The sequence below is a fragment of the Adiantum capillus-veneris genome, chromosome 4 (genome assembly GCF_014529385.1).
Source record: "Adiantum capillus-veneris isolate H3 chromosome 4, ASM1452938v2, whole genome shotgun sequence".
Lineage (NCBI taxonomy): Eukaryota > Viridiplantae > Streptophyta > Polypodiopsida > Polypodiales > Pteridaceae > Adiantum > Adiantum capillus-veneris.
In genome coordinates this window covers 74,337,101-74,350,902 of record NC_140934.1, presented here as the reverse complement: position 1 = coordinate 74,350,902, position 13,802 = coordinate 74,337,101, and the positions used below count along the sequence as shown (strand labels likewise).

Genomic DNA, 13,802 nt, shown 5'->3' with positions numbered 1-13,802 from the left:
AAATTTTTGGTTTGTTTAACCCTATGTATACCTTGTGGCCCTAGGGACATAGGGTTAAACAAACCATCAATTTGTGCTTAGACTAGGGCAATAGGAATGCAACTCTTATGACCCTAGGGCCATAGGGTTAACTAACCACCAATTTCATGCTTTCACAGGCGCCACAATGGATCCCTTATGGCCCTAGGTCCATAGGGATAAGCCTTATATCAATTTACTTTGGGTGCTTTGTTTAACCTTATGGACTTAGGGCCATAAGGGATCCATTTGTGTCGCTCATCCAAGCATGAATTGATGGTTTGTTTAATCTATGGCCCTAGGATCCATAAGGAATCCAAACAATACTACATGCTGGTTTGTTTAACCTTATGGACCTGGGGCCATAAGGGATTCACTTGTGCTGCCTGTTGAAACAAGTATGTGGTTGTTTGTTTAACCCTTTGGCCCTGGGGCCATAAGGGATCCATGTGTGTTGCCTGTCCACACATCAATTTGTGGTTTGTTTAACCATAAGGCCTTGAAGCCATAAAAGATGCATGTGTCTTGCCTATCCACATGCCAATTTGTGATTTGTTTAACACATGTTCTTTAAAATATTTTGTAGAAATGGGCTTTCACCATGGTGAGAGAGTATGCATGTTTTGAGCTACACACAAGGTTGCCATTGGGAGTATATGTGAAATAGACCCAAATGCTTATTGCTCTGGTGTGCTCATTGGGGATGGCAATGTATCAGTATCAATTGATTTGTGTTTTAAAATAAAGCATTCCTTCCATTTCCAACAATGGATGCATTGACAGTGGGATATGCTTTCCACATTATTGTGATATGGAGTATCGGCTTGCTACATCATATAGGTGAGATGAAACAAATAGGGGTTTCTATGTCTGCAGCAATTGGAGTATTGGAGGGACAATGCGATAGAGTGAGCTACATGGATATTTGGAAGGATAAGAGAGTTCAACTCTGGAATGAAAGAAGGACCCATGTAGTAGAAGGAGGTGTTTTCATGTATGTATATCCATTTGATTCGGTAAACTTTAATGAGCTAGGTGAAGATTGGTATTGGTATTGAGACATCCTACGATGGTGTGGCTACCATGTCTATGAATGATGTGTGTAGCATCAATCTTGTTTCTTGGCCTATCTAGAGAGTGAAAACTATGGATGGAAAATCATTGCTACAGTATGAGGACTTATGTGTGATGGATGAATTGCAAGACACATGCATTGAACCGCCAGCCTTTTTGGTGGATACTTTAAAAAAAAAGCGAAAATATTGCTTTGTAAATAGGAAGCCAAAAATGTCTTTTAAACCTTCTAAGAAAATCAATCATGTGTCACTATCATCCATTCACCTTGACTTTAAACAACAAAGTCCTTTTTTGTATATATCTTTTTACATTTGTTTCTTTGTTTTTTATTTATTTCAAAAAAATAAAAAAACCCCTAAAAAGATTCTTTCAAAGCAAAAATAAAAAGAAGAAGAAAACAATAAAAAGAGAGAAAACCAAAACAAAACAAAAAGAAAAAAAGACAAAAACAAAGAAGAAAACCCCCAAAAAAGCAAAAATTTGAAAAGAGTGAAAATAAATATAAAAATCGTAGACACACATTAGCATATACACAAAACACACACACACACACACACACACACACACACACACACACACAAAGTCACTCACATACAAGCACACGTGCATGCTCGCACACAGCTCACGCTCGTGGGTACACTCATGCGTGCACGCACGCACAGACACACATGCATGTGCATATCCTCTCTCTCTCTCTCTCTCTCTCTCTCTCTCTCTCTCTCACACACACACACACACACACACACACACACACACACACACACACACACACACACACACACACACACACACACACACACACACACACACACACACACACACACACACATAACACGTTTTGAGTTCAACTTTCCTCGTCGGTTAGATCGTTAAGGTCTCTTGGGATAGTTTCCTACGACGTTAAAATTCTCTTTTCTCTCTCTCTCTCTCTCTCTCTCTCTCTCTCTCTCTCTCTCTCTCTCTCTCTCTCTCTCTCTTCAACAGTATCTTGCTGCACACGGATTTTGTTGCGCGCCGATTTCAATGCATGTTTCCTATCACTTTTAATTCGTTTGTTAATGTTTTTTGAGGTTTATTTGATTTCACTTTTTAAAGTTTCATTTTATTAAATTTCATGTTTGATTGTTTAAATTCCATTTCAATTTTATTTGATTTGATTTCATTTTGGTTTCATTTCGTTTTATTTCAGTTTTATTTGATTTGATTTTGATTTCATCTTGCATTGATTGAAAAATTTAAAAACATAAAACATAAAAAAACCTGAAAAATTGTTTTAAAAAATGACAAAACCCCCCCAAAAAATGAAAAAACGACAAAACCCAAAAAATGAAAAAAATAGAACTTAGAAAAAGACCTCCTAAAATCATAAAAAAATCAAATAAAAACCCAAAAAGGTATAAAAACAAAACAAAAAAAAATCACCCAAAAATCTAAAATATAAAAATATTCACAAAAAATAGTAAAATCTAAACAAAAATTAAAAAATTCATAAAAATGGACAAAAATAAAAAAAACTTTAAAAAATAGAATTAATTGAAGATAAATTCAAATAAAAAACACAAAAAAGAAGAGTTTTACCAAACACCGAGCAAAGTTTTCCGAGCAACCTATAGTCCGAGTGAGTCTCTTAATTGGTGAGCCTTCTATATAATACCATTATGATTTGACGTTTTCCATCAGCCTATGTAATTATTTTGTTAGTAAGGTCACACAAGGCCTCCCTCTAAGTCCCACCCATTGCAAGATTTGTAGTTCATGATGGCTTACCTTTCGAAGATTGTGAGCTACAATTAGTCCTACACATCGTTCACAAAAATTTGAGATGTAGTGTATTTCTAACGAGTTAAACTTAAGAAATCCAAAGGCTAGATTTGGGCTTTCGATTAAGAGAACATTCGAATTTTACAAGTGTTAGTGTAAAAGTAAGGTAATGCTTCAAATTTAACCTTAAATTGGGAGGATTTCAAACATTATTTATAAAAGCTGGTGGTGTACTTTATTTTCAATGACCTAAATTGAGAAATCCCAGCTGGACTTGAGCTTACCCTTGAGAAAAGTGCTTAAAATGTACGAGTTTTAGTGTAAAAACGGGAAAATGATTCATATTTTAACTTAAAACTTGGAGCTTTTCATGTGTGCCTTTTCTATATCAATGGGGAAAGTGCTTTCTTTTGACCCTACAATTTTAAAATATGTCCTTTTTCACTTTGGTTGATTTTCTCTTTTGGAAAAATTATAGTACTTCCAAAATAGTTTTAATGAAAACTATCTTCAGGAGCATGTATCGGCTTCAACATAACTCGAGAAAAGCTAGGTTCAGTTTATCCAAAGCCTCCTCAAGCGTGCTTTGAGAGGGGGGGGGGGGGGGGGTTCTAAAAAATAAGGGAGAAGGTTAGTGAAACCTTCTCAAATTTTTTCCCAAAAGGCTTTAAGCGTGTTCACTTTAGCTGCAAAAGGAAAAGAATAAGTTGTATTTACCTTGAGCACGCTTTTATTTATATATATATATATATATATATATATATATATATATATATATATATATATAAATAAGGAGTGCAGGACTCAGTGAGACTCCATATTCAAACATTTTTTCAAAGTAATTGTCCAATGGCAAGAGGCTAGACAAATTAGAATGCTTTAGAATTCTTCAATCTAGATAACATACACTATGTGTGTGCGTGTGTGTTTTCTCATGTGCCTCGAGAGGCGTTCACAAGATGCGGCGGCAAAAAATCTGCACACTAGCAAGTTACGGTAGAACGTGAGGCAATGTTCCCCTCACAAAAAAAACAACTCTTACAAGTTCCATCCTCAAGTTTAAATGAACCTGTTTGTGTCAAGTTGTGTGGCTTTACTTCTATTGGGTTTCTTCCTCAAATCTTAAATCAAACAGGTTCTTTTATTCTTTTATGCTAGGCATATTGAGTTACTGTCGTCCTTATGTGAACAGGAGCTCAAACCTTTAATCAAACAAATTCTTTTATTCTTTTATGCTAGGCGTATTGAGTTACTATCGTCCTTATGTGAATAGGAGCTCAAACCTTTATTCAAACAGGTTCTTTTATTCTTTTATGCTAGGCGTATTGAGTTACTACCACCCTTGTGTGAACAGAAGGGTGGAATGTAGTGCTCTAAAAAAGTGTGCCTCAGCTTAACCTTATAATAGAGAAGGAGAAAATCCACTTGAAAATTTTAAGAAAGCGTAGTTAAGTTGCAAAAAATGTAGGTTGAATTTCCTCAATGGATTTACTCGAACACTGGTGGAATGCAAGGATAGGGAATCTCGTTTGAAATGGACTCTCCTTGCACTCAAAGTTGGCGGCCTCCACATGCATTGCCAACTTCCCAGCACACTCGTGTTGCAACTCATCTTCCCCAACGATTTATATTTGGTAGTGTTTCTGTCGCAATAGATGGCTGGCATCTAAATTGCCTTCAAGGGCATGGAGAGAGAGAGAGAGAGAGAGAGAGAGAGAGAGAGAGAGAGAGAGAGAGAGAGAGAGAGAGAGAGAGAGAGAGAGAGGCTCTCATGGCGGTTTGTATTCGGCAATGTTTTTGCCGCAACACCTGATTGCCATTTTAACTGCTCCATCTAAAGTATCTTCAAGGGTGCAAGGTGCATGCCGACGCGCAATGGCAGAGAGAGAGAAAGAATGGAGGAGGCGGCATTGGGCAAGCAAAAGAAGAAAAAATAGAGCAAGGGAAAGAAGAAGGAGAAGGTCCACAATATTATGGTTTTGTTTGATGAGGTTACTTATGATAAGCTTCTTTCTGAGGTTCCAAAGTACAGACTTATTACCCCATCCATCTTGTCAGATCGACTAAGGATGAATGGTGGGTCACTTTCTCGCGAAGCTATTAGGGACTTGATGGCCATAGGCACCATATTTAGGCTTATAGCTGCTCATCAGTGTTCAAGAAAAGTCATTTTCCAAACGTACTTTCCTTCAATTTGCCAAGAGGAATTTTTAGCAAATAAGGTTATCTTTTTGGGCTTTTGCACTATTTCTCTCTATTTCGGGGCGGAATTTCTCCTTTTCCTCTTGCTCTCAACCGGCATTTTTGAAATTGAAAACGGCAAGATATTAAGCTGAGACACATTTTTCCAAAACATGCTGCTCATACAAATCAACAAAATTTTTACTAGTTCCTCTATGGAGATTCTAACTTTGTCAATTTTGAGAGGCAAAGGTTACTGGCAGAATTTTTCTTCGAATTTTGAATGGAGATGGTTTTGCCTAAAAAGAGAGAGAAGAAGAAGAAGAAGAGAATTTTAACGTCGTAGGAAACTATCCCAAGAGACCTTAAAAATCTGTTCAAGGAGGAGAGTTGAACTCAAGACTTGTTATTCAAGTGGGAAATGGCATAACCAATCTACCACATTTGGGTGATTGAAAAGCTATACCATTTTTCTCTTTTTATTAGCGCAAACACACCCACACACAGACCTTGAGAAGAAGAGAATTTTACATCGTAGGAAACTATTCCAAAAGACCTTAAAAATCTATCTGAGGAGGAGAGTTGAACGTGTACTTGAACTATTGTAAAGTGCAAGAGAGAGAGAGAGAGAGAGAGAGAGAGAGAGAGAGAGAGAGAGAGAGAGAGAGAGAGAGAGAGAGAGAACCTGCCTTGAACCAGTGCTAGAAAAAACCTAGATTTAATGTAATCCCACCTTCAGATTTTGAAATATACCTCTACATTTTATATTTGAAGGTGAGAAAACCTACAAAATTTTGAAAAAAATAGTGTAATTCGGTGTAAAAACCTTCAAATTTTATCAATTTAAATTTTACTTTTGTTGTAAAGTGCGCGCGCCGGCGCATGGTGCTAGAGAGAGAGAGAGCACGCGGCCCTTTGCTACTCCTTATAGCGCCCCCCCATAGACCCGCCAGAAGCGATTATAGAGGAGTTAAAGCATCACTTAGCCATAGGTTGGTTATGCAACTCCATGAAAGAAGCCGTCTCCTGAGGAGCCTCTAGGCTAGGGACCCTCCACAGTAGATAATCGCCAGCTACACAGCAAGTCGATTTCTTTCTGGTATAAAATGGTTTTATTCAACCCTTTACGACTCATAAGAATCATCAGGCATGTACAGAGACATGGTTAGCCTCATTGTTGATCCGCCATGGAGTTCATGGTTTTCGGACATGAAGGTGTTGAAACTTGAAGCCTATGTATCTAGTTCATGAACCCATTTGTGTTTGCTGTATGGAAGTTTATGTTTTGGACACCCATGGATGCTTAATCGTTCTTGTGCAACAGATATAGAACAATAACAAGTGTATACTACAGAGGTGCAGTTGGAGCTATGTTGGTATATGACATCACTAAAAGGTAAACATTTGACCATATTGTTCGATGGCTAGAAGAGCTTAGGAGTCATGCTGACAATAACATTGTGATTATGCTCGTTGGTAATAAGACTGATCTAAGCACCCTTAGGGAAGTTACGTCAGAGGATGCAAAGGAGTTTGCTGAGAAAGAAGGTTTGTTTTTTCTTGAGACATTAGCTTTGGAAGCCACTAACGTGGAAAGCGCATTCTTGATGGTGCTTTCAATGATCTACAAGATAGTCAGTAAAAAGTCTTTGATTGCGAATGAAGAACATGGCAATGGCAAGGCGTCTTTGTTAACAGGTACCAAGATTTTCCTTCCAACCGAGAGCCAACAAGTTTAAGTTGCAACGAAGGGTGTGGATGATTGTTGAGGCAAACAGTCGTTGTGTGCTGCAGCTATATCTCTCTACATTTGCTGCCATTTTGAAGGGTTTTGAGCAAAGCCCCTTGCTTTATATTGATTACGTCAACATAATCATGGAAACAATTTTAAAAAAAGGTTTGCCAACAGTCAAAGCCAAGGTATACCTCACTACTGTATCTAATTTAGTTTTAGTTTTATACAATCTGCGAATGGTGCAAAGTTAAGCATAATCTATATTAAGCTGTTTTGTTTGCCGCTTTTCATCATGAATAGACATTGGTAGAAAACATTGTGCCGATATGTTTGATGCCATATTACTAGTCATACCTAGCTATCTAACTGCTACTTGGCATGGATATGGGTGGTTCTACTATTAGCCCCTCCGAACCATGAGTGATTTGATTTACGCTCACATATTGTTTCACCACCAAAAGTTTGCGTTTCCTTCTGATTTATGGCTTGCAAGGCGCCACATTGATGATGGGCTTTTGAAGTCAAATATGTTCTTAATATTAGATTTGAATCTAGTAAATTGTTTCTTGTTTATTCTATTTGATGAGCATTGAAGGCTGATTTCTTCTGTTTGGTGAGATGCAAGCGCCAAAACTCTATCTTAGATAGATAGAGAGAGAGAGAGAGAGAGAGAGAGAGAGAGAGAGAGAGAGAGAGAGAGAGAGAGAGAGAGAGAGAGAGAGAGAGATAAAGAAAGAGAGATTAGCAAGAGAGAGTATGCCTATCAGCAGGAAAAAAAGGCAAGGAGAAGTAGTCCAGTAACCTTGATTTTTAATCATCTATAGACCTTTCCCAAACATGGACCCAATAGAGGCGTGACATTGGAGGTAGGAGGACTATCGTTCTTTGTAGCTCTCGCACAAAAATGCACTTAGCTAAGTTTGCAAACGGTTGGCATTTGTGTACGAGAGCTACAAAGGCCAATATTCCTCCTACCTCCAATGTCAAACCTAGCTAGCTAAGCAAAGACAATACAATAGAAGCACATGATATTGCAATACTTCACAATGTGGGAATAATAGGGGAACGAATGATGGCTTTCTGTGGCAAAATTACTCACCCTATTAGTAGAGGCTTGCGCCCAAACCAAACCTAGTTGTGTCAATCCAATAGAATGTTATGATGTTGAAAAAAAATAGAAAAACCAAGAGAATGAGGAGCTCTTTTTATAGAAGAATTCATCAAAATCTTTTTGTTTTTGTTAGTGTGGATCTAGCCTTGTGTTCTAATACTTTTATAAAAAAAATCTATTTTCCATGGGCCCTACATTTGTAACTACACCTAAAACAAAAAAAAATATTCTTTTTGATGGGAGAATTCTACTACTACTCTAAGAAAGAGGTTCTAGCTTTACACAATTCAAATTGGTTTAGAATTGAGAAAGAGGTTTTTAGAATGGACACAATTAAAAGTGCTTGTAAGACTCATGCTTGTGCAAAATTGCTAGTATTTTTATAATTGTTTATTTTAATCTTTATGCTATTGTAGTCCATAGCAAAGATTTTGATTTTAAAGCCACCCATCACTAGCTCATTAGACTTGCATATTAGAGGACTTGCAACTCATAGACAATCGTCTTGAAGTTGCATACATTGTAATAGCACTATATATCTTTCTATTGACATGTCACAAAACTTCAATTTTGGGCATTGCTAGCTTATTGTCTACTTATTAGTGATTGTATATATATAAGCTACAACATAATATTGAAATCACATGAAAAAAATCACATGAAAAATAACACCTCTACTTGCTCCCTTGGTTTGTGTGCGAGTTCCTTGCTTTTTTATTATTGTAGCTTGCTCTTTTGCTCGGTTTAGAGATTGCTCAGAAAATCTTGCTTGGAGTTAGGGATCCTTCAAAAAAGAATACACAAAAAACCCAAAAAACGTTAACGAAGCAAGAAAAATTTGCATTGCTTATTTGAGTTTTTTTGGAGCTTTTTTGCCTTTTTTGTTTTGTTTGTTACTTTTGCATTTATTTGTTTACTTTTCTTGGCGTTTATTTTTCTCACACATAAAAAAACCAATCCAAAAATCCAAAAATGAAGAAGCACTTCTCTCTCTTGATTCTTGTCCTTGCTTTCCACATAAATCACATGCCTTGTGTACACCCTATTCATGCGCAATTACGCACAACTAGGCACATTTAGGTTAGATATGCTCGAAGAGTTTGATTTTACTAAATTTTGTTTGATTTTGCCAAATTACATCCGATTTGATCATATTTTTTGTGTGATTTTACCAGATTATGCCCGATTTCATCATATTCGAGCTAGACCGCATGCATAGACCTTGTTCTTACACGAGGTTCAATTTTGCCATACATTTTGCATATTGATGAGATTTAGAGCACATTCACACGCTTGCTTTTGACTTGGCTTGATTGCCAATGATTAGAGCTCGCTTTTGTACATTGTTTGATTTTTGACCACAACTTGTGCTTAGAAATGATTGTTAGAGCTCGTTCACGCACACTGGCCCCAAAGTAGCACTTGGCTAGTCTTTGATTGCCAAACTACCCACCCTAGCCAGTGCACATGCTTATTGACACTAGATTTGACCTAGATTGATAGATTTTGGCGGTCATGGATCCTGAGTCCCTATTTGATTGATTATTGTGGTTTCATGGTGGTGAGCTAGACGGATTGCCTATATACACACATGTAGACACCTAGAAGAGGTATATTCAGCTTTAGTCCATAGACCGTCAGATATCTAGTTTCCAGAGGCTTAGAGTCGGAGCACACCTGAACTTGCTAGAACCCCTTCTTGATGGTTTTGGCACATCATATAGACACATGACTGAGCAGATTCCAGAGTGTGTCATGTTAGCCCTTCATGAGGATCGCCCAAACACCTTTGAGCTACCACACAATGTATCTTTGGACCTGTTTGAGACTCAACCCTTGTATGTTGATGAGGATCGAAATATGTATGAGAAAGAGAGCCAGATTTGAAGAGTACCTATATTAGGAGCATTTATAATAAGACTACCTATACGTTATTGCATGGACTACTCTATTTTCTTTCTTGAAGTAGTGTAGTTGAGTCTACAATAGACCTGATGATCGTACCCTCAACACAGCCCACGACCTAGATCACCTCCACAATTTACATCATCCAAACCATCTAGGAGACAAACCTTTGCTGAGATCATGGTAGAGGCGAGGGTATATGAAGCATAGGAGCCAGCGCCTTACTAGTACACTACCAGAGTTACCATGCATAGAGACAACCACATCACATTCTTTGACTACTACTAGTACACAAGCTAGGGAGGTTGTACTACCGACCTCACCTCACACCATGAGCTTGCTACTAGATAACATGCATCAGATATGATGAAGAGACATGTATCACCAACTAGAGACACCACGCATCTACCACATGAGTATAGACTTTCCACGACGAGTAGAGAGCACCATATTGAGCTTGTGCTACATTTCTTACGTTATAAAGGAGTCATGCCTTGTTTTGTTGACCTTGATGGAAATTCCTCACCGAAGGCACCTTCTTGGATGACATCAACCCTTCGATACGGTAGGTAGTCATAGTTCAAAGACATCACCTTTGTTCGATTGAGTTCTTTACTAATGAGCTCAAAGACACATACATGTCTCTACCGATTAGCCCATATGATGTTGTGGACAGAGCACATGTTGATGATTCTTTGGACACCTAGGTACATCCTAGGATAACGCAGTTACATAGACTGGAGTACACATTGACCTATGCTGATGATTGTGGACATAGATACTGACTAGAGCATACCACAAGATATGTTGAGCCATCCATGAGCATTATGCTATATCTTGTTGGAGATTCTCGTGATAGGATTTATAGGGGCACAGATGGTACTCGATATTCCTTGATGATTGGATTGCCATATTCTCCACGGCATGGCCAAGATCCTGTAGTGATGACCACATAGAGACCATAGACACCTACTAAACATACTTCCCCTGGTAGGTTCCAAACCAAATCTCCATCACACAAAACAATTTTGCCTCAGATTATAGCTGATCAGTTGAGGTCTAGAGTGATTGAGATGAAGGAGATTAATGCCTAGATTGACAAAAAAACAAGTACACCAGAGAGCACTACATTAGAGACACCTAGAGTGACTATTCTAGAGTTTTTTACTTGTTCTATAGAGGATATATATCCTAGAGAGATTGCTTCTATGCTAGAGACGAGTATTAAGCTAGTAGAGATAGATAGCATGCTAGATTCTACACTTCTTGATGATTCCGGTGCACCTATTAGAGGGAGTTGTCCCACCAGAGCCTATACTTGAGGAGATTGCTAATGCACATGACCATGAGAGTGTTGACCTCATGCGTGAGCCATTAGAGATTGAGATACCTGTAGATACAATAGAGATAGATGTTGCCATTGAGATAGATGCTCATGGGCATCCACAACTAAATTCATCTCAACGATTGAGCACGTAGATTCCCATATGAGACAAGTACATATGAGGTACTTATAGACCATGATTGTCACCTCCCTAGAGTAGAGGCCACACTCGACAGTTCAAAGACTAGTTTGCCTAGAGTGAGTTTTACCATGACACTTGAGACAATATGAGATCAACTACAGCCTACCTTAGAGGATGTTCACAGGAGTAGCACTACCTATAAGCGACCTAGGACATATCATGCCTATAGATCGTCACATAGTTCTTATTGTAAGGCCACTAGACACATTTATGTGCCTTGCATGATGAGACAGACTAAACCACTGTAGCTACTGATGTTATGCTAGTTTGGATTGAGAGCCATAATACATGATGGTTTATCCCATGGTTTTCTTACATCTAGAGAGTCATTAGAGGCACAAGGATTTTATAGAGGACATAGACAGATTTGGGTTCCAAACCACAAGCCCTATCATATTCTCATAGGTCTCCTATATTTTCTTTGACCAAACCCACGCTACAGAGATGTAGACCACGTTCATGACCAAAGAGGCCTACCCCACGATGAGTGCTAACTCGAGCTAGACATTCACAACCACATGTGAGGAGAGCTTGACATGCCTTCAGTGACATATAATGGACATTGAAGATTTGTCTATCGAAGAGGTGACCACCTATCACACCATAGGTTGACACTAGCCATAGCTCACCTGTGCAATTTCTAGTGACCATGCTATTGACTTAGAGCTTGGTAGGAGTCATCCATTGAAGGATCTTGATCCACAAAGTTCATTGACCACACAGCCAGAGGCTAATGTCATCCCTAGAACCATTATATATCCTACATATTCTACTATCTATATGGAGACTATGACTCTTAGAGAGAGAGCTAGGAGATTGCAAATTTTATTGTCTAGAGAGAGTTTTTTATCCCTTCTAGCTGCACTAGACCCTTGATGTGTAGATTGACTATGGTGCACTAGACACATGCACATATACTAGAGGCACTTTTGTCCCTTTGGGTTTTTTCTCTCTAGGCATCCAGGTAAGAGACCTTAGTATAGGATTTCTTTTTATTTGCATTTAGGTAATAAACTTTCATTTCTATGTTGTCACACCTTTCTAGGTGTGACAACATAATACTACCACCTTTCTAGGTGGTAGTATTTTGTTTATGATTCTGTAGCATAGACAAACTTGAGCTTTCACACAACATGGATATTGAGATTCAACATTGCATGTTTGCTTCCACAACAATCGAGGAGATGCATCACATACCTCCAAGTGTGCTACTTTCTATGCTTTCTCATTGTAGATATGTGTAGGTTTTTATTGTGGATTCTTTTGGTTTGCTTGATTGCATTTTTTTTTTTTAATATGCCATTATAGATGTATAAACTTCTCTTTTCTTTATTTAATTGACCTAAAGTTTAGCCTTATAGATGAGTCTTGAGATTAGGAGGTCGTGACTTTAGGTTAGTTCATTTACTTGACTGCTAGTTCTAGTTGGTAAAATTATTAGAACATTTGAGACCTTAGGAGTGCTTTAGGCATAGAGAGTCTTGCTCACTCACAAAAAAAAAAAAAAGAGTGAGAATACAAAGGAAATGGAAGCAAAAAATAAAATTTCCACAAGTATAAAAGCTTAAGCTAGAAGAGAAATTCCATCTTGATTTTGGTACTTCAGTCATATGTATTGCCTATGGTACTAAAGCCCTAGAGGCTCTTGGTGTGGCCACTTTCTTTGAGAAGCAAAAAATCCCAAGCATACAAAATAATCATACACATCAATGCTTTTGAATCAATGCAAAAAAAAAGAAAAATGAAAAAAGAGAAAAAGGAAAAGCAAGAAAAATGAAATGAAAAAGACTTCCATTGAGCTTCAAGTAAAAAAAATTCAAGCTTTTATTTGGAGTTGTGAGAGCAGTCATATGTATTGCCTATGGTACTAAAGCCCTAGAGGTTCTTGGTGTGGCCACTTTCTTTGAGAAGCAAAAAATCCCAAGCATACAAAATAATCATACACATCAATGCAAAAAAAAAAGAAAAATGAAAAAAGAGAAAAAGGAAAAGCAAGAAAAATGAAATGAAAAAGATCTCCATTGAGCTTCAAGTAACAAAAATTCAAGCTTTTATTTGGAGTTGCGAGAGTTAGTTAGCTAATCAAAGTTGAAAGACACAATTAGGGAATCTTGCATTTAGATAATCTTTCTAGATTAGCTAGTACTAGAGTAATTGTTTTAACCCTTAGTCATAACTAACTAATTGATAGACTCATCCATGAGCCCAAAACTCTTGATTAATTAGTTTCGACAAAGTGCAATTTACTTGTCTTTAATGGTGGCAGTGTAGCATTTCTCAATTGTTTGCATTTACTCATTACCACATGTACTTTGGCTTCTACTTATGCCTTTATTTTTATGTGATTGAGCTTGCTACCTTATCGATGTTTTACTTTTTCAAGCACATTCTTCCTTGAGCATCTACCATGACATGGCTTTCTCAAGGATGACAAAGCTTAGGAAGGGGGGAATGTTGGAAGCATCCAATACTAGCAACGGATTTCACC

General features: G+C 37.7%; 1 pseudogene; it reads left to right on the top strand.

Annotated features, from left to right (window-relative positions):
* The first annotated feature begins 6,388 nt into the window (after nucleotides 1-6,388).
* On the top strand, nucleotides 6,389-7,023 carry LOC147459421 (ras-related protein Rab11A pseudogene; annotated as a pseudogene).
* The last annotated feature ends 6,779 nt before the right edge of the window (nucleotides 7,024-13,802 follow it).